This window comes from Mytilus californianus, unplaced genomic scaffold (genome assembly GCF_021869535.1).
Source record: "Mytilus californianus isolate M0D057914Y unplaced genomic scaffold, xbMytCali1.0.p SCAF_10, whole genome shotgun sequence".
NCBI classification, from domain to species: Eukaryota; Metazoa; Mollusca; class Bivalvia; order Mytilida; family Mytilidae; genus Mytilus; species Mytilus californianus.
Window position 1 is genome coordinate 51,333,154 of NW_026262582.1, and position 19,396 is coordinate 51,352,549.

General features: G+C 33.9%; 1 long non-coding RNA gene across 4 annotated transcripts; it reads left to right on the plus strand.

Annotated features, from left to right (window-relative positions):
- The first annotated feature begins 224 nt into the window (after window positions 1-224).
- LOC127718835 (uncharacterized) lies at window positions 225-9,460 on the plus strand. 4 transcript variants are annotated; one of them, XR_007989962.1, is made up of 4 exons: window positions 225-369; window positions 561-1,314; window positions 5,273-6,418; window positions 6,796-7,108. It is a non-coding gene; the product is annotated as an uncharacterized LOC127718835 (long non-coding RNA). The 4 variants fall into 4 exon arrangements; XR_007989960.1 differs by lacking the exon at window positions 225-369 and adding an exon at window positions 8,689-9,460 and having other exon boundaries at window positions 517-1,314; window positions 6,796-6,986; XR_007989961.1 differs by lacking the exons at window positions 225-369; window positions 6,796-7,108 and adding an exon at window positions 8,298-8,581 and having other exon boundaries at window positions 517-1,314.
- The last annotated feature ends 9,936 nt before the right edge of the window (window positions 9,461-19,396 follow it).

Sequence of the window (19,396 nt, forward strand, 5' to 3'; positions counted from 1 at the left end):
AGGATTGGTGCATCGTTTAAGAAAATCTCCAGAGTGGTTTATGTTCGAAAATCTGAAGTTACGGTTAAAAAACTGAAAATTTTATTGTGAAATTGACAAAATGAGATTAGGAGGGTAGGGCAGTAAAAGAAAAATTTGGACCATTTTAAAGAGATTGTGACGGAGAACGACTATATAGGTGTTGTAGAGGAGACAATGGCGCATCGTTTTAGAAAATCTCCAGAGTGGTTTATGTTCGAAAATCTGAAGTTACGATTAAAAAACTGAAACTTTTATTGTGAAATTGACAAAATGAGATTAGGGGGGTAGGGCAATTTAAGTTAATTTTGGACCAATTTCAAGAGATTGTGACGGGCAACGACTATATAGGTGTTGTAGAGGGAACAATGGCGCATCGTTTTAGTAAATCTCCAGAGTGGTTTATGTTCGAAAATCTGAAGTTACGGTTAAAAAACTGAAAATTTTATTGTGAAATTGACAAAATGAGATTAAGGGGGTAGGGCACTAAAAGAAAAATTTGGACCTTTTTAAAGAGATTGTGACGGACAACGACTATATAGGTGTTGTAGAGGAGACAATGGCGCATCGTTTAAGAAAATCTCCAGAGTGGTTTATGTTCGAAAATCTGAAGTTACGATTAAAAAACTGAAACTTTTATTGTGAAATTGACAAAATGAGATTAGGATGGTAGGGCAACTTAAGTTAATTTTGGACCAATTTCAAGAGATTGTGACGGGCAACAACTATATGAATGTTGTAGAGGAGACAATGGCGCATCGTTTAAGAAAATCTCCAGATTTGTTTATGTTCGAATATCTGAAGTTACGGTTAAAAAACTGAAATTGTGAAATTGACAAAATGAGATTAGGGGGGTAAGCCAATTTAAATTAATTTTGGACCAATTTCAAGAGATTGTGACGGGCAACGACTATATAGGTGTTGTAGAGGAGACAATGGCGCGTCGTTTAAGAAAATCTCCAGAGTGGTTTATGTTCGAAAATCTGAAGTTACGGTTAAAAAACTGAAAATTTTATTGTGAAATTGACAAAATGAGATTAGGGGGGTAGGGCACTAAAAGAAAAATTTGGACCATTTAAAAGTGATTGTGACGGGCAACGACTATATAGGTGTTGTAGAGGATTGGTGCATCGTTTAAGAAAATCTCCAGAGTGGTTTATGTTCGAAAATCTGAAGTTACGGTTAAAAAACTGAAAATTTTATTGTGAAATTGACAAAATGAGATTAGGGGGGTAGGGCAGTAAAAGAAAAATTTGGACCATTTTAAAGAGATTGTGACGGAGAACGACTATATAGGTGTTGTAGAAGAGACAATGGCGCATCGTTTTAGAAAATCTCCAGAGTGGTTTCTGTTCGAAAATCTGAAGTTACGATTAAAAAACTGAAACTTTTATTGTGAAATTGACAAAATGAGATTAGGGGGGTAGGGCAATTTAAGTTAATTTTGGACCAATTTCAAGAGATTGTGACGGGCAACGACTATATAGGTGTTGTAGAGGGAACAATGGTGCATCGTTTTAGTAAATCTCCAGAGTGGTTTATGTTCGAAAATCTGAAGTTACGGTTAAAAAACTGAAACTTTTATTGTGAAATTGACAAAATGAGATTAAGGGGGTAGGGCACTAAAAGAAAAATTTGGACAATTTTAAAGAGATTGTGACGGACAACGACTATATAGGTGTTGTAGAGGAGACAATGGCGCATCGTTTAAGAAAATCTCCAGAGTGGTTTATGTTCGAAAATCTGAAGTTACGATTAAAAAACTGAAACTTTTATTGATGAAATTGACAAAATGAGATTAGGATGGTAGGGCAACTTAAGTTAATTTTGGACCAATTTCAAGAGATTGTGACGGGCAACAACTATATGAATGTTGTAGAGGAGACAATGGCGCATCGTTTAAGAAAATCTCCAGATTTGTTTATGTTCGAATATCTGAAGTTACGGTTAAAAAACTGAAATTGTGAAATTGACAAAATGAGATTAGGGGGGTAGGCCAATTTAAATTAATTTTGGACCAATTTCAAGAGATTGTGACGGGCAACGACTATATAGGTGTTGTGGAGGAGACAATTGCGCATCGTTTAAGAAAATCTCCAGAGTGGTTTATGTTCGAAAATCTGAAGTTACGATTAAAAAACTGAAACTTTTATTGTGAAATTGACAAAATGAGATTAGGGGGGGTAGGGCAATTTAAGGTAATTTTGGACCAATTTCAAGAGATTGTGACGGGCAACGACTATATAGGTGTTGTAGAGGAGACAATGGCGCATCGTTTAAGAAAATCTCCAGAGTGGTTTATGTTCGATAATCTGAAGTTACGATTAAAAAACTGAAACTTTTATCGTGAAATTGACAAAATGAGATTAGGGGGGTAGGGCAATTTAAGTTAATTTTGGACCAATTTCAAGAGATTGTGACGGGCAACGACTATATAAGTGTTGTAGAGGAAACAATGGCGCATCGTTTAAGAAAATCTCCAGAGTGGTTTATGTTCGAAAATCTGAAGTTACGGTTAAAAAACTGAAATTGTGAAATTGACAAAATGATATTAGGGGGTAGGCCAATTTAAATTAATTTTGGACCAATTTTAAGAGATTGTGACGGGCAACGACTATATAGGTGTTGTAGAGGAGACAATGGCGCATCGTTTAAGAAAATCTCCAGAGTGGTTTATGTTCGAAAATCTGAAGTTACGATTAAAAAACTGAAACTTTTATTGTGAAATTGACAAAATGAGATTAGGGGGGTAGGGCAATTTAAGTTAATTTTGGACCAATTTCAAGAGATTGTGACGGGCAACGACTATATAGTTGTTGTAGAGGAAACAATGGCGCATCGTTTAAGAAAATCTCCAGAGTGGTTTATGTTCGAAAATCTGAAGTTACGGTTAAAAAACATAAATTGTGAAATTGACAAAATGAGATTAGGGGGTTAGGGCAATTTAAGTTAATTTTGGACCAATTTCAAGAGATTGTGACGGGCAACGACTATATAGGTGTTGTAGAGGAAACAATGGCGCATCGTTTAAGAAAATATCCAGAGTGGTTTATGTTCGAAAATCTTAAGTTACGGTTAAAAAACTGAAATTGTGAAATTGACAAAATGAGATAAGTGGGGTAGGCCAATTTAAATTAATTTTGGACAAATTTCAAGATATTGTGACGGGCAACGACTATATAGGTGTTGTAGAGGAGACAATGGCGCACCGTTTAAGAAAATCTCCTGAGTGGTTTATGTTCGAAAATCTGAAGTTACGATTAAAAAACTGAAACTTTTATTGTGAAATTAACAAAATGAGACTAGGGGGGTAGGGCAATTTAAGTTAATTTTGGACCAATTTCAAGAGATTGTGATGGGCAACGACTATATAGGTGTTGTAGAGGAAACAATGGCGCATCGTTTAAGAAAATCTCCAGAGTGGTTTATGTTCGAAAATCTGAAGTTACGGTTAAAAAACTGAAAATTTTATGTGAAATTGACAAAATGAGATTAAGGGGGTAGGGCACTAAAAGAAAAATTTCGACCATTTTAAAGAGACTGTGACGGAGAACGACTATATAGTTGTTGTAGAGGAGACATTGGTGCATCGTTTAAGAAAATCTCCAGAGTGATTTATGTTCGAAAATCTGAAGTTACGGTTAAAAAACTGAAATTGTGAAATTGACAAAATGAGAATAGGGGGTAGGCCAATTTAAATTAATTTTGGACCAATTTTAAGAGATTGTGACGGGCAACGACTATATAGGTGTTGTAGAGGAGACAATGGCGCATCGTTTAAGAAAATCTCCAGAGTGGTTTATGTTCGAAAATCTGAAGTTACGATTAAAAAACTGAAACTTTTATTGTGAAATTGACAAAATGAGATTAGGGGGGTTGGGCAATTTAAGTTAATTTTGGACCAATTTTAAGAGATTGTGACGGGCAACGACTATATAGGTGTTGTAGAGGAAACAATGGCGCATCGTTTAAGAAAATATCCAGAGTGGTTTATGTTCGAAAATCTGAAGTTACGGTTAAAAAACTGAAAATTTTATGTGAAATTGACAAAATGAGATTAAGGGGGTAGGGCACTAAAAGAAAAATTTCGACCATTTTAAAGAGACTGTGACGGAGAACGACTATATAGTTGTTGTAGAGGAGACATTGGTGCATCGTTTAAGAAAATCTCCAGAGTGATTTATGTTCGAAAATCTGAAGTTACGGTTAAAAAACTGAAATTGTGAAATTGACAAAATGAGAATAGGGGGTAGGCCAATTTAAATTAATTTTGGACCAATTTTAAGAGATTGTGACGGGCAACGACTATATAGGTGTTGTAGAGGAGACAATGGCGCATCGTTTAAGAAAATCTCCAGAGTGGTTTATGTTCGAAAATCTGAAGTTACGATTAAAAAACTGAAACTTTTATTGTGAAATTGACAAAATGAGATTAGGGGGGTTGGGCAATTTAAGTTAATTTTGGACCAATTTTAAGAGATTGTGACGGGCAACGACTATATAGGTGTTGTAGAGGAAACAATGGCGCATCGTTTAAGAAAATATCCAGAGTGGTTTATGTTCGAAAATCTGAAGTTACGGTTAAAAAACTGAAATCGTGAAATTGACAAAATGAGATAAGTGGGGTAGGCCAATTTAAATTAATTTTGGACAAATTTCAAGAGATTGTGACGGGCAACGACTATATAGGTGTTGTAGAGGAGACAATGGCGCATCGTTTAAGAAAATCTCCAGAGTGGTTTATCTTCGAAAATCTGAAGTTACGATTAAAAAACTGAAACTTTTATTGTGAAATTAACAAAATGAGACTAGGGGGGTAGGGCAATTTAAGTTAATTTTGGACCAATTTCAAGAGATTGTGACGGGCAACGACTATATAGGTGTTGTAGAAGAGACATTGGAGCATCGTTTAAGAAAATCTCCAGAGTAGTTTATGTTCGAAAATCTGAAGTTACGGTTAAAAAACTGAAATTGTTAAATTGATAAAATGATATTAGGGGGCAGGCCAATTTAAGTTAATTTTGGACCAATTTAAGAGATTGTGACGGGCAACGACTATATAGGTGTTGTAAAGGAGACATTGGCGCATCGTTAAAGAAAATCTCCAGAGTGGTTTATGTTGGAAAATCTGAAGTTACGGTTAAAAAACTGAAAATTTTATTGTGAAATTGACAAAATGAGATTAAGGGGGTAGGGCACTAAAAGAAAAATTTGGACAATTTTAAAGAGATTGTGACGGGCAACGACTATATAGGTGTTGTAGAGGAGACAATGGCGCATCGTTTAAGAAAATCTCCAGAGTGGTTTATGTTCGAAAATCTGAAGTTACGATTAAAAAACTGAAACTTTTATTGTGAAATTGACAAAATGAGATTAGGGGGGTAGGGCAATTTAAGTTAATTTTGGACCAATTTCAAGAGATTGTGACGGGCAACGACTATATAGGTGTTGTAGAGGAAACAATGTCGCATCGTTTAAGAAAATCTCCAGAGTGGTTTATGTTCGAAAATCTGAAGTTACGGTTAAAAAACTGAAAATTTTATTGTGAAATTGACAAAATGAGATTAAGGGGGTAGGGCACTAAAAGAAAAATTTGGACCAATTTAAAGAGATTGTGACGGGCAACGACTATATAAGTGATGTTGAGGAGACATTGGCGCATCGTTTAAGAAAATCTCCTGAGTGGTTTATGTTCGAAAATCTGAAGTTACGGTTAAAAAACTGAAAATTTTATTGTGAAATTGACAAAATGAGATTAGGGGGGTAGGGCAACTTAAGTTAATTTTGGACCAATTTTAAGAGATTGTGACGGGCAACGACTATATAGGTGTTGTAGAGGAGACAATTGCGCATCGTTTAAGAAAATCTCCAGAGTGGTTTATGTTCGAAAATCTGAAGTTACGATTAAAAAACTGAAACTTTTATTGTGAAATTGACAAAATGAGATTAGGGGGGTAGGGCAATTTAAGTTAATTTTGGACCAATTTCAAGAGATTGTGACGGGCAACGACTATATAGGTGTTGTAGAGGAAACAATGTCGCATCGTTTAAGAAAATCTCCAGAGTGGTTTATGTTCGAAAATCTGAAGTTACGGTTAAAAAACTGAAAATTTTATTGTGAAATTGACAAAATGAGATTAAGGGGGTAGGGCACTAAAAGAAAAATTTGGACCAATTTAAAGAGATTGTGACGGGCAACGACTATATAAGTGATGTTGAGGAGACATTGGCGCATCGTTTAAGAAAATCTCCTGAGTGGTTTATGTTCGAAAATCTGAAGTTACGGTTAAAAAACTGAAAATTTTATTGTGAAATTGACAAAATGAGATTAGGGGGGTAGGGCAACTTAAGTTAATTTTGGACCAATTTTAAGAGATTGTGACGGGCAACGACTATATAGGTGTTGTAGAGGAAACAATTGCGCATCGTTTAAGAAAATCTCCAGAGTGGTTTATGTTCGAAAATCTGAAGTTACGATTAAAAAACTGAAACTTTTATTGTGAAATTGACAAAATGAGATTAGGGAGGGGTAGGGCAATTTAAGTTAATTTTGGACCAATTTCAAGAGATTGTGACGGGCAACGACTATAGAGGTGTTGTAGAGGAAACAATGGCGCATCGTTTAAGAAAATATCCAGAGTGGTTTATGTTCGAAAATCTGAAGTTACGGTTAAAAAACTGAAATTGTGAAATTGACAAAATGAGATAAGTGGGGTAGGCCATTTAAATTAATTTTGGACAAATTTCAAGAGATTGTGACGGGCAACGACTATATAGGTGTTGTAGAGGAGACAATGGCGCATCGTTTAAGAAAATCTCCAGAGTAGTTTATGTTCGAAAATCTGAAGTTACGATTAAAAAACTGAAACTTTTATTGTGAAATTAACAAAATGAGACTAGGGGGGTAGGGCAATTTAAGTTAATTTTGGACCAATTTCAAGAGATTGTGACGGGCAACGACTATATAGGTGTTGTAGAGGAAACAATGGCGCATCGTTTAAGAAAATCTCCAGAGTGGTTTATGTTCGAAAATCTGAAGTTACGGGTAAAAAACTGAAAATTTTATTGTGAAATTGACAAAATGAGATTAAGGGGGTTGGGCACTAAAAGAAAAATTTCGACCATTTTAAAGAGACTGTGACGGAGAACGACTATATAGGTGTTGTAGAGGAGACATTGGCGCATCGTTTAAGAAAATCTTCAGAGTGATTTATGTTCGAAAATCTGAAGTTACGGTTAAAAAACTGAAATTGTGAAATTGACAAAATGAGATTAGGGGTGTAGGCCAATTTAAGTTAATTTTGGACCAATTTGAGGAGATTGTGACGGGCAACAACTATATGGATGTTGTAGAGGAGACAATGGCGCATCGTTTAAGAAAATCTCCAGAGTGGTTTATGTTCGAAAATCTGAAGTTACGGTTAAAAAACTGAAATTGTGCAATTGACAAAATGAGATTAGGGGTGTAGGCCAATTTAAGTTAATTTTGGACCAATTTCAAGAGATTGTGACGGGCAACGACTATATAGGTGTTGTAGAAGAGACAATGGCGCGTCGTTTAAGAAAATCTCCAGAGTGGTTTATGTTCGAAAATCTGAAGTTACGATTAAAAAACTGAAACTTTTATTGTAAAATTGACAAAATGAGATTAGGGGGGTAGGGCAATTTAAGTTAATTTTGGACCAATTTCAAGAGATTGTGACGGGCAACGACTATATAGGTGTTGTAGAGGAAACAATGGCGCATCGTTTAAGAAAATCTCCAGAGTGGTTTATGTTCGAAAATCTGAAGTTACGGTTAAAAAACTGAAATTCTGAAATTGACAAAACGGATTAGGGGGTAGGCCAATTTAAATTAATTTTGGACCAATTTTAAGAGATTGTGACGGGCAACGACTATATAGGTGTTGTAGAGGAGACAATGGCGCATCGTTTAAGAAAATCTCCAGAGTGGTTTATGTTCGAAAATCTGAAGTTACGATTAAAAAACTGAAACTTTTATTGTGAAATTGACAAAATGAGATTAGGGGGGTAGGGCAATTTAAGTTAATTTTGGACCAATTTCAAGAGATTGTGACGGGCAACGACTATATAGGTATTGTAGAGGAAACAATGGCGCATCGTTTAAGAAAATATCCAGAGTGGTTTATGTTCGAAAATCTGAAGTTACGGTTAAAAAACTGAAATTGTGAAATTGACAAAATGAGATAAGTGGGGTAGGCCAATTTAAATTAATTTTGGACAAATTTCAAGAGATTGTGACGGGCAACGACTATATAGGTGTTGTAGAGGAGACAATGGCGCATCGTTTAAGAAAATCTCCAGAGTGGTTTATGTTCGAAAATCTGAAGTTACGATTAAAAAACTGAAACTTTTATTGTGAAATTAACAAAATGAGACTAGGGGGGTAGGGCAATTTAAGTTAATTTTGGACCAATTTCAAGAGATTGTGACGGGCAACGACTATATAGGTGTTGTAGAGGAGACAATGGCGCATCGTTTAAGAAAATCTCCTGAGTGGTTTATGTTCGAAAATCTGAAGGTACGGTTAAAAAACTGGAGTTTTTTTTTGTTTTTTTTTGTGAAATTGACAAAATGAGATTAGGGGTAGGCCAATTTAAATAAATTTTAGACCAATTTCAAGAGATTGTGACGGGCAACGATTATATAGGTGTTGTAGAGGAGACAATGGCGCATCGTTTAAGAAAATCTCCAGAGTGGTTTATGTTCGAAAATCTGAAGTTACGATTAAAAAACTGAAACTTTTATTGTGAAATTGACAAAATGAGATTAGGGGGGTAGGGCAATTTAAGTTAATTTTGGACCAATTTCAAGAGATTGTGACGGGCAACGACTATATAGGTGTTGTAGAGGAAACAATGTCGCATCGTTTAAGAAAATCTCCAGAGTGGTTTATGTTCGAAAATCTGAAGTTACGGTTAAAAAACTGAAACTTTTATTGTGAAATTGACAAAATGAGATTAAGGGGGTAGGGCACTAAAAGAAAAAATTGGACCATTTTAAAGAGATTGTGACGGGCAACGACTATATAAGTGATGTTGAGGAGACATTGGCGCATCGTTTAAGAAAATCTCCTGAGTGGTTTATGTTCGAAAATCTGAAGTTACGGTTAAAAAACTGAAAATTTTATTGTGAAATTGACAAAATGAGATTAGGGGGGTAGGGCAACTTAAGTTAATTTTGGACCAATTTTAAGAGATTGTGACGGGCAACGACTATATAGGTGTTGTAGAGGAGACAATGGCGCATCGTTTAAGAAAATCTCCATAGTGGTTTATGTTCGAAAATCTGAAGTTACGATTAAAAAACTGAAACTTTTATTGTGAAATTGACAAAATGAGATTAGGAGGGTAGGGCAATTTAAGTTAATTTTGGACCAATTTCAAGAGATTGTGACGGGCAACGACTATATAGGTGTTGTAGACAAGACAACGGCGCATTGTTTAAGAAAATCTCCAGAGTGGTTTATGTTCGAAAATCTGAAGTTACGGTTAAAAAACTGAAATTGTGAAATTGACAAAATGAGATTAGGGGGGTAGGGCAATTTAAGTTAATTTTGGACCAATTTCAAGAGATTGTGACGGGCAACGACTATATAGGTGTTGTAAAAGAGACAATGGCGCATTGTTTAAGAAATAATCCAGAGTGGTTTATGTTCGAAAATCTGAAGTTACGGTTAAAAAACTGAAAATTTTATTGCGAAATTGACAAAATGAGATTAAGGGGGTAGGGCACTAAAAGGAAATTTTGGACCACTTCAAAGAAATTGTGACGGGCTACGACTATATAGGTGTTGTAGAGGAGACATTGGCGCATCGTTTAAGAAAATCTCCAGAGTGGTTTATGTTCGAAAATCTGAAGTTACGGTTAAAAAACTGAAAAATTTATTGTGAAATTGACAAAATAAGATTAGGGGGGTAGGGCAACTTAAGTTAATTTTGGACCAATTTTAAGAGATTGTGACGGGCAACGACTATATAGGTGTTGTAGAGGAGACAATGGCGCATCGTTTAAGAAAATCTCCATAGTGGTTTATGTTCGAAAATCTGAAGTTACGGTTAAAAAACAGAAATTGTAAAAACGAGGGATGGCGTACCTTAAGATGATTGAAGACCAATTTATAGAGATTGTGACGGGCAACGACTGTATATGTAACGTAGAGGAGACATTAGAGAAGACATTGGCGTATCTATTTAGAAAAACTCCAGAATCGTTTATGTTTGGAAATCTGAAGTTAGGTTAAATAAAATAGGGGGGGGGGGGTTACCTTGTATAATGGAATGATGTTACTTTTTATACTTGTATAAAAAAGTACATCAATATTTTTCCCGCTATCCGACAGTATGTATACACCGTTTACAACACACTTTGTTGAAATCAACATTCTCTTGAGTCGGTAGTCCACAAACACGACAATGAAGTAAGTAATTTTTTTTATTGAAATAACAGGGTCCTAAAACTTTGACAATGTCATTTTATATTCTTTTTGCATATCTCTTTCTGTCAACTCCTTCGCCATCCACATAAAACATGGATGATTGTAAACGTGCACATTATTACATATTTGTATACTGCACACAACATAATTGATAATAATGGTCCCCAAAAATGGAAAGAAATATAATACAGTCCTATTAATTTTATTTTACTAATAAAAAAGAAGTGTTTGCTGAAATAAAGAAGTAATTTGTCTGAAAGCTTTGGAATTATCTTGTTGAATGACCAAACCACACCCCTTCCCTTTTTTCTACGAATCAACGGTCGTTAAACGTTCTACGGGTGAACGTACATTTATCTCCGAGCTTCGTTGAGTATAATAGGGTAATAGCTAAACTTCTGATAAACTTTGTCAAATTATTTGACTGAGACAATTTCATTTTTTCACAAAATAATGGAAAATATGAGAGAACAGTAATACAAAAACGAAATTTAAAACACAACTTTGATTTGAATTTAAAATTTTAATAGATGTTTATATCAATGTTTATTGTTTTGTCTGTCCGAACTCAGCATCTGTCAAATTCATAAATGTTATGGGGACGATACGCAAGTTTATGGCAAGAGTTGATAGATGTTCGTATGTGGTAGCTAATAACGGTTTATTATCTTTCTCGTGAATTAACTAGGTTGCACGTGTTCCAATTTAAGTGTTTGTCAACTTTTATATTAATCAGTTGTTTCTAGATTTTAGAAGAATTAGCTGTGCGATATCGAACTTTTATTTTTTTAGAAAATAAATATATTTACATTTACTCGCGTGTGAAATAATTCTAGAGAAAAAAATATAACAAAAAGGAATTCTATAACCTATCAATATTTTTAGCTTATTATGACCCCGCCGTAGCGGAGGGGCATTAAGATTTACCCTTGTCCGTCTGTACGTCCGTGCGTCTGTACGTCCCAAATAATGCCAATGCTAAATATAAGGTAAAAGTCCAAGTCATCCTTTTCCCCCCCATCAAAAAAAACATATATCACAAAAAGGAATTCTATAACCTATCAATATTTTTAGTTTATTATGCCCCGCCGTAGCGGAGGGGCATTAAGATTTACCCTTGTCCGTCTGTACGTCCGTGCATCCGTACGTCCCAAATAATGCCGATGCTAAATATAATGTAAAAGTCCGAGTCATCCTTTTCGCCCCATTTAAAAAAAAATCATATATCACAAAAAGGAACTCGATAACCTATCAATATTTTTTAGCTTATAATGCCCCCGCCGTAGCGGAGGGGCATTAAACTTTACCCTTGTCCGTCTGTACGTCCGTGCATCCGTATGTCCCAAATAATGGCAATGCTAAATTTAATGTAAAAGTCCGAGTCATCCTATTCGTCCTATTTAAAAAAAAAAACATATAATTTTTATCACAAAAAGAGACTCGATAACCTACCAATATTATTTAGCTTATTATGCCCCCGCCGTAGCGGAGGGGCATTAAACTTTACCCTTGTCCGTCTGAACGTCCCTGTGTCCGTACGTCCCAAAATTGGTTTTCATTCTCTAACTTTAGTTTGCCTCAACCAATTGTCATAAAACTTTTACACAATATATAGATATAAGAAGATGTGGTATGAGTGCCAATGAGACAACTCTCCATCCAAGTCAAAATTTATAAAAGTAAACAATTATAGGTCAAAGTACGGTCTTCAACATGGAGCCTTAGCTCACACCGAACAGCAAGCTATAAAGGGCCCCAAAAATTACTAGTGTAAAACCATTCAAACGGGAAAACCAACGGTCTAATCTATATAAATAACGAGAAACGAGAAACACTTATGAACCACATCAACAAACGATGCTTATTACCACAAAACACAGATCAAATTTTAATTTTGGTGGCGTCACTTTTACCGTTCTAGAGTTATACTCCTTTACAAATAGAAAAATTGCTGAAATTTTCATTTCCGTTCTCTTTAACTCCAATTTGCCTCAACCAAATGTTATTTTGTTCCATAACTTATGCTCTTCTGACTTAAAGTATCAATTTTAGATCGGTTTTTATGTTAGAATTTCACCTACCTACACCCTACAGATGGCTTTATTACACATTTTTGAATATTCAAAAAGAGCTTTCTAAGGATAATTTTATATTCAACGTGTATAACTTCAATCGATGTTTTTACCTTTGACATTTTTTTTTAACTTTTATTTCCCCTCTTACGAAAAGAGAAGAAGTCTATTTGTTAACATTTTACACCATATTCACACGAAAACAACATGATAACACTCGAAAAAGACCGATCAATTCACGCTTTAAAACGATCAAGGGCACAAAATCGTCTATTTTGTCGTCGTGAAGTTTTCTTTTGATTTTTGTCGAGCCTGCGACTTTTGTCGCAAAAGCGAGACATAGCGATCCTACATTCCGTCGTCGGCGTTGTCGTCGTCGTCGTCCGGCGTCGTCGGCGGCGTCCACAAACATTCACTCTGTGGTTAAAGTTTTTAAAATTTTAATAACTTTCTTAAACTATCCTGGATTTCTAATAAACTTGGACAGAAGCTTGTTTATGATTATAAGATAGTACCAAGAAGTACATTTTGTAAAAAAAATCCTGTTTATCCGTATTTTACTCATAAATGGACTTAGTTTTTCTGCCAGTTAACATTACATTCACTCTGTGGTTAAAGTTTTTCAAATTTTAATAACTTTCTTAAACTATCCTGGATTTGTACCAACCTTGGACGGAAGCTTGTTTATAATCATAAGATAGTATCCAGAAGAAAATTTTGTAAAGAAAAATCCTGTTTATCCGTATTTTACTCATAACTGGACTTAGTTTTTCTGCCAGTTAACATAACATTCACTCTGTGGTTAAAGTTTTTCAAATTCAATAACTTTCTTAAACTATCCTGGATTTGTACCATACTTGGACAGAAGCTTGTTTATGATCATAAGATAGTATTAAAAAGTTAATTTTGTTAAAAAAATAATCCTGTTTATCCGTATTTTACTTATAAATGGACTTAGTTTTTCTGCCAGTTAACATAACATTCACTCTGTGGTTAAAGTTTTTCAAATTTTGATAACTTTCTTAAACTATCCTGGATTTGTACCATACTTGGACAGAAGCTTGTTTATGATCATAAGATAGTATTCAAAAGTTAATTTTGTTAAAAAAATAATCCTGTTTATCCGTATTTTACTTATAAACGGACTTAGTTTTTCTGCCAGTTAACATAACATTAACTGTGTGGTTAAAGTTTTTCAAATTTTAATAACTTTCTTTACACTATCCTGGATTTGTACCAAACTTGGACAGAAGCTTGTTTATGATCAAAAACTAGTATCTAGAAGGAAATTTTGTAAAAAAAAAATTCCTGTTTTCCCGTATATTACTTATAAATGGACTTAGTTTTTCTTCCAGTTAACATTACATACAGTCTGCAGTTAAAGTTTGTAAGACATTTATTAGATTCATAAACCATCCTGGATTCCTTCCAAACTTGAACCGAAGCTTCTGACAATCAAAAGATAGTATCTAGAGGAAAATTAATTATTTCCCCATTTTTGTTGAGCCTGCGACTAACAGCAAAAGAAGGCGAGACACTGGGTTCCACGGAACCCTTACGAATTTGTTCGTATGAAACTGAAATGTAATCATATGTCAAAATCTGCAAAAAGCAAAAGTATTGCTGTTTATACAAGTATTACTTTTATTTAAAGTAAGTTCTCTGGGGGTAAATTTCAGCAGTATGATTAGGGAATTCTTTATTATTTGAAGCAAAAATGCCATCAAGGTAACGGTAAGCGTTTTTAAATGTATCTATTAAATGGAATTTAGACGAATCTTCACTAAGAAATTGGCCATTAACTGAAATTCATAACAATACATGAACAAGTTCTGAAGTAAAGTATCATAAGGATGAAAATTAAGAATTGAAAAAAAACCATTTGGTATTTCAAAAGTAGTTTTGTAGATAAATTGACTTGTGATTACAATGTAGATTTCAATCATTCCAATAAAGAGTTGGACCAAGTGATACCGGAGCGGACTGTTGGTTGCGAAATTGTCTAAAATGCAGGTTGCGGGTTGCGGGTTGCAGGTTGCAGGTTGAAGGTTGCGGGTTTAAGTATTAGATATACAACGAGGGCATTAGCATGAGCGGGTGTATCTAATTTACACAATTTTATGATCAACATGTGTTAAAGGCAGGGTATCCAATTACGTTAAACAACATTCTGCTGTAAATAAACTTACACATAACAATAGAAATCTATCACTTTACATTAATCATAATATCTTAAGATGTAAATGCACTTAATTGGTCTAACACCCTCAGAGTTTATCTAATACATACACTTTCTGTTCGAAAAGAGAAAACTGAACAAATATCTGGGTAAAACTTTCAACAAATGCATAGAACATACATACTAAAACATCAAGACTTGACACAGTTTTTATATAGTGGTAAAGACTTATTGCCTTTAAACGGCTAGATGTACATACGTATATCATTGTATATATTTTTAATGAACGGTGTTTCTGAATTTTTCAGCGAAGTTCTATTGCATTCTTAGCAAGGGTCCTTCTAAAAGCCTACCTATTCAAAAGTCTTGTTTTCAATTGATGCTCCTTCAAAGTTAAAATTAAGTTCTAAAATGGTGGACGATCGACTTTTTTTAAAAGAGTTATGTCCCTTGGAAATATTAAATTTATGGAAAATGGCCTCGTTAGCGCTCATACAGGTACAATTCTTGCCAGATATTTATAAAACTTATACTTTAGATTAATATCAGCAGTATCTCGGACAAGTTCTTTAAAGGTGGACAATCGGATTTTTTAATAAGATGATAAAATTATGCCACTTGAAAATATTAAATAAGTGCAACGCGGGAGACATTGGAACTCCTTTTTTATTGAATATCAATCAAAACAATATTCATCTCTTTGAAAAATATGCCAATGTTTCTTAATAGCTCTGTTAAGAATTATTACTGCAGGGTTATATATTTAGTTACCATGCAGTGCAAGTGAAATTTCCTTTTTTCTAAAATTATTTGACAGAGTGTACTGCATCTTTTAATCTTGTGTTTCACATCTGTAATGTCTTACGCAGTTCGAAACTTTAATATCATAACCTTCTCTATCTATAAGTTTATTTCTCCAAAGTCATCTGTGTCCTATAGGTATCACGCATAGTCGCATTTTTCATCCTCGCTTATGATTATTCAGTTTGGGTTATTTTGGGAGGAAACGATAATAAAGGCGTCCAGATAATATTTTCGTCATCGGACGGACTCTTAAGTCATAGACAAGACTTCCGTTTAGGACTCTTAAAATTACATATAATTTTCATAAGTACTTGGGAACAGGACAAATATTTTCGCGTTTTCTGTATACTACATGTACTATGATAATGCATATACTATAAATAAAGTGTATTTGCTATTTACTATCAATTCCAAGTCTACTATCAACGGCGGTCACTGCTATATTATTTAGAGATCTAAAGAGTCTATATAATATATCAGTGACCGCCCTAGATAGTAAACTTGGAATTGATAGTAAATAGCAAATGCACTTCATTTATAGTATATGTATTTTCATAATATACAGAAAAACGCGAAAATAATTAAAATTAACAGAAAAACAAAAAAATAACGGACTTTGGAAAAAAGGGGGAGGGCTAAAAAAAAATTGTAATGTCCCCAAGTACATGTACCTATGACCTTTCTAATTTGATATCGTTTTTTAAATTCTCCAGTCATAAAATCTTTTACAAAAATTCATCCTACAACAGATTACATACTTTCAACCACACTCTAAAAGCCCGCGATTTCGCGGGTGTGTTCTAGTTGTTTCTTAAGTGACGACTTGTTTCACTTGTTATTACAATTTGAAAAGTATGTCTAAGATGTGCACTTGTAATTGGGAGATACTCATAAGACATGCAACCTGAAATCAAGGACACCACTCGATTTAAAATGCTCCCCTTTGTACACTTCAGTATCTAAGTACGTCACTTCTGTATTGGAGAAATTATACGTAAACTTAATAATCGTGTTTTGCGAGGTGTTTTGTCTCTTTCTGACAAACCAGTCAGTAATGTTGGGGAGGCCAAACAGAAATGTATTCTCAGAAAATGGCTGTTTAAGCAGCTGAACACACTTCTGTTTTAAAAGTTGTATTTTTTGCTCACCTTGAATAAAGTTTTATAAAAAATAAAGTTACTGTTTGACTTGACAGTTGGGAAACCAGATAATTGCTAGAGATAACCAAAAGTGCTAAATGTCCCTTCTGTTTTGGCAAAAAAAAGCAATTAATTATTTAAAGCTAATAATTTCTTAATATTAGCCTCAAAGATTTTTAATGTCCATTGAAAGGAATTTAATTGTTTATGTAACTAGATTAAGACAGATTAATGTGTCCATAGAACCTGTTCAGCCTATGTCAATTTGAAGTTTTTATTACGTTAACTTCACTATAGAATCAATGTTAAGAACTATTAATAGCAATTGAGCAGTACGATTAGCATCAAAAGATACATGTATGTGTATTAAAATTATGATTATTGAATTTGAAGATTATGATAAAAAGAAAATTAAATACTGACAACTGATAACTGACAAGACACTTTTACCACACAGTACTGTAAGAAATAATTGTAAGGACAAGGTTCACTTATGGCACAAAATGGCCTAAAATATCAACTTTATCATAAATCACCAAAAGGTTCACAGTTTGGTTCGTAAATTGGTCTTTTTCAAAATTCTTACTGCTAAATAAATCTGTTCTTTTCATAAAAGTACATAATATTCTCCAAAGTAGGCCCATTTTGGACATTTTGTCAAAATATGATGATCTTGTGCAATTTTCAGACCCAAAAGCTTTAGGAAACCCTTGGCCGCCACCTACGATCCAAAATGTTTTGTAACTAAAAGATTCCAATTTTGCGGATAACGAGTTCATCAATATAAAAAAATTTTGGATCGTGAATGGCGGCCAAGCTTAATTAATTAAAAAATTTACCAAAATTGACCTTTAATACAAATAATGTTTATTTAAGGGGTCATAGCTTCATAAAGTTGAAAGGAAGGTGCAAAAAAAATATATTTTTGTCTTAATAGTATTATCACAAGTATTTCTATAAGTTTTAAGTTTTTTGTCCCGATTTAAAAAACATCAAAAATTTAGGGACAATTTTAACCCTTCGTGAGCCTTCTCCTTTATTAGTCATGGGTAGATTTTATATGTATTAATTCCCCTAATATGACCTTTTTACGTATATAATATTTATATGTGTGAACTGCAACCCGCAACCCGCAACCCGCAACCTGCAACCCGCAACCCGCAACCCGCAACCTGCAAAATATTGCAGGCTGCAATCGGCAAGTCAGTTGAATATGAAGGAGGAAAGAAAATATAAGTGTTTCACCAAAACATTATATATACGGGTATATAAGGTTCAATTTGTGAATATTTAAAAAATGTGTAAGAATGTTTCGTATTTTATTTCCTTTATTAAACTGAACGAAGGTTTGAAATTTATTTGAAATTGATTCTTGATGTTATAAAACTTATATGTATGAGTGCCATTATATGAATTTAACTATTATGAGACAAATAACAAATGATTTACCAGCGGTAAAATTTTAGCTGGAGAAGTTAACTCGCTACGGATAAATAGCAGAAAATGTAGAAATTTCGAGAAATCACACATAGCGATGTGTACGAAACAGAACCTTTTCAGGAAAAAATACACGACTTTATCAAAATTCCACTGAAAGAATTGTTATGAAAAATAATGACCATAACGCCGGAGTATTTTTCGTTGATTTACAAAGTCAAGTCATTTAAAAGTGTGCAAAGTTTGCTACAATTCCATTACGACCTTTCTTAAACTATTTATGTTAAATGTTTCGTTATTTGGTTATGTTATATTAAATTTGTAATATCACTTTTCATTCAATGTGTGTGTCCCCCCCCCCCCCCCCTGTTTCTTTAATAAAACATGAATTGAAATCTAGAGACACATGATAGATTATCATGATCATGATAATGATTATAGAAAGCCATTTAAAACAATTTACCAAATCTCTAAGGTTAGAATTTTATTGTGTGAACCATCAAATTTTAAGGTGGATTAATTGGTTTCAGTGACAGATTTCCTCTTACAATATTTTATAACAAGTTTAATTGTTTCAAATGAAGGATTTATGCCCATCTGTCCAAACTCATTAAAACAAAAGTAAATAAGATGTAATAGTTATTCAGTATCCCTTTGCATTTTCATCCTTAAATTAAATGAAGTAATTAAGAACTTGTATCTGTCAAGACCTATTGTTATTGTTATTGTAAAATGAATGAGTATTCATTTGGTATAAATAAAACCAAATGAAGTGCAAATGTCAATCATTAAACAACCCAACAAAAAGTAACTAAATAATAAGAACATACATTTCAAATATTAACAGAATTATACATTATATAAATAACACATAGCTGAGAGGGTTATTGAGCAGATTGTTACCCCGAGAAAATATTGTCAACTGAGGCGAAGCCAAGGTTGACAATGTCTTTTCGAGGGGTAATAATCTGCTCTATCACCCTCTCAGACATGTGTTATTTAATTTATTATACTGAATGTTCTGTTATTACTGTCGATTAAATTTCAAATTCAAAGTAATAAACTATGACGTCTTGTACATAACAACCATCCGTATTTAATAAAGCGCACACTTGATCAAGCGTCTCCGTGAAGGGTAATAGAGTATTTGCCATAGGATAGAGTCGTATTTAATAAAGCGCACACTTGATCAAGCGTCTCCGTGAAGGGTAATAGAGTATTTGCCAAATGATAGAGTCGTATTTAATAAAGCGCACACTTGATCAAGCGTCTCCATGAAGGGTAATAGA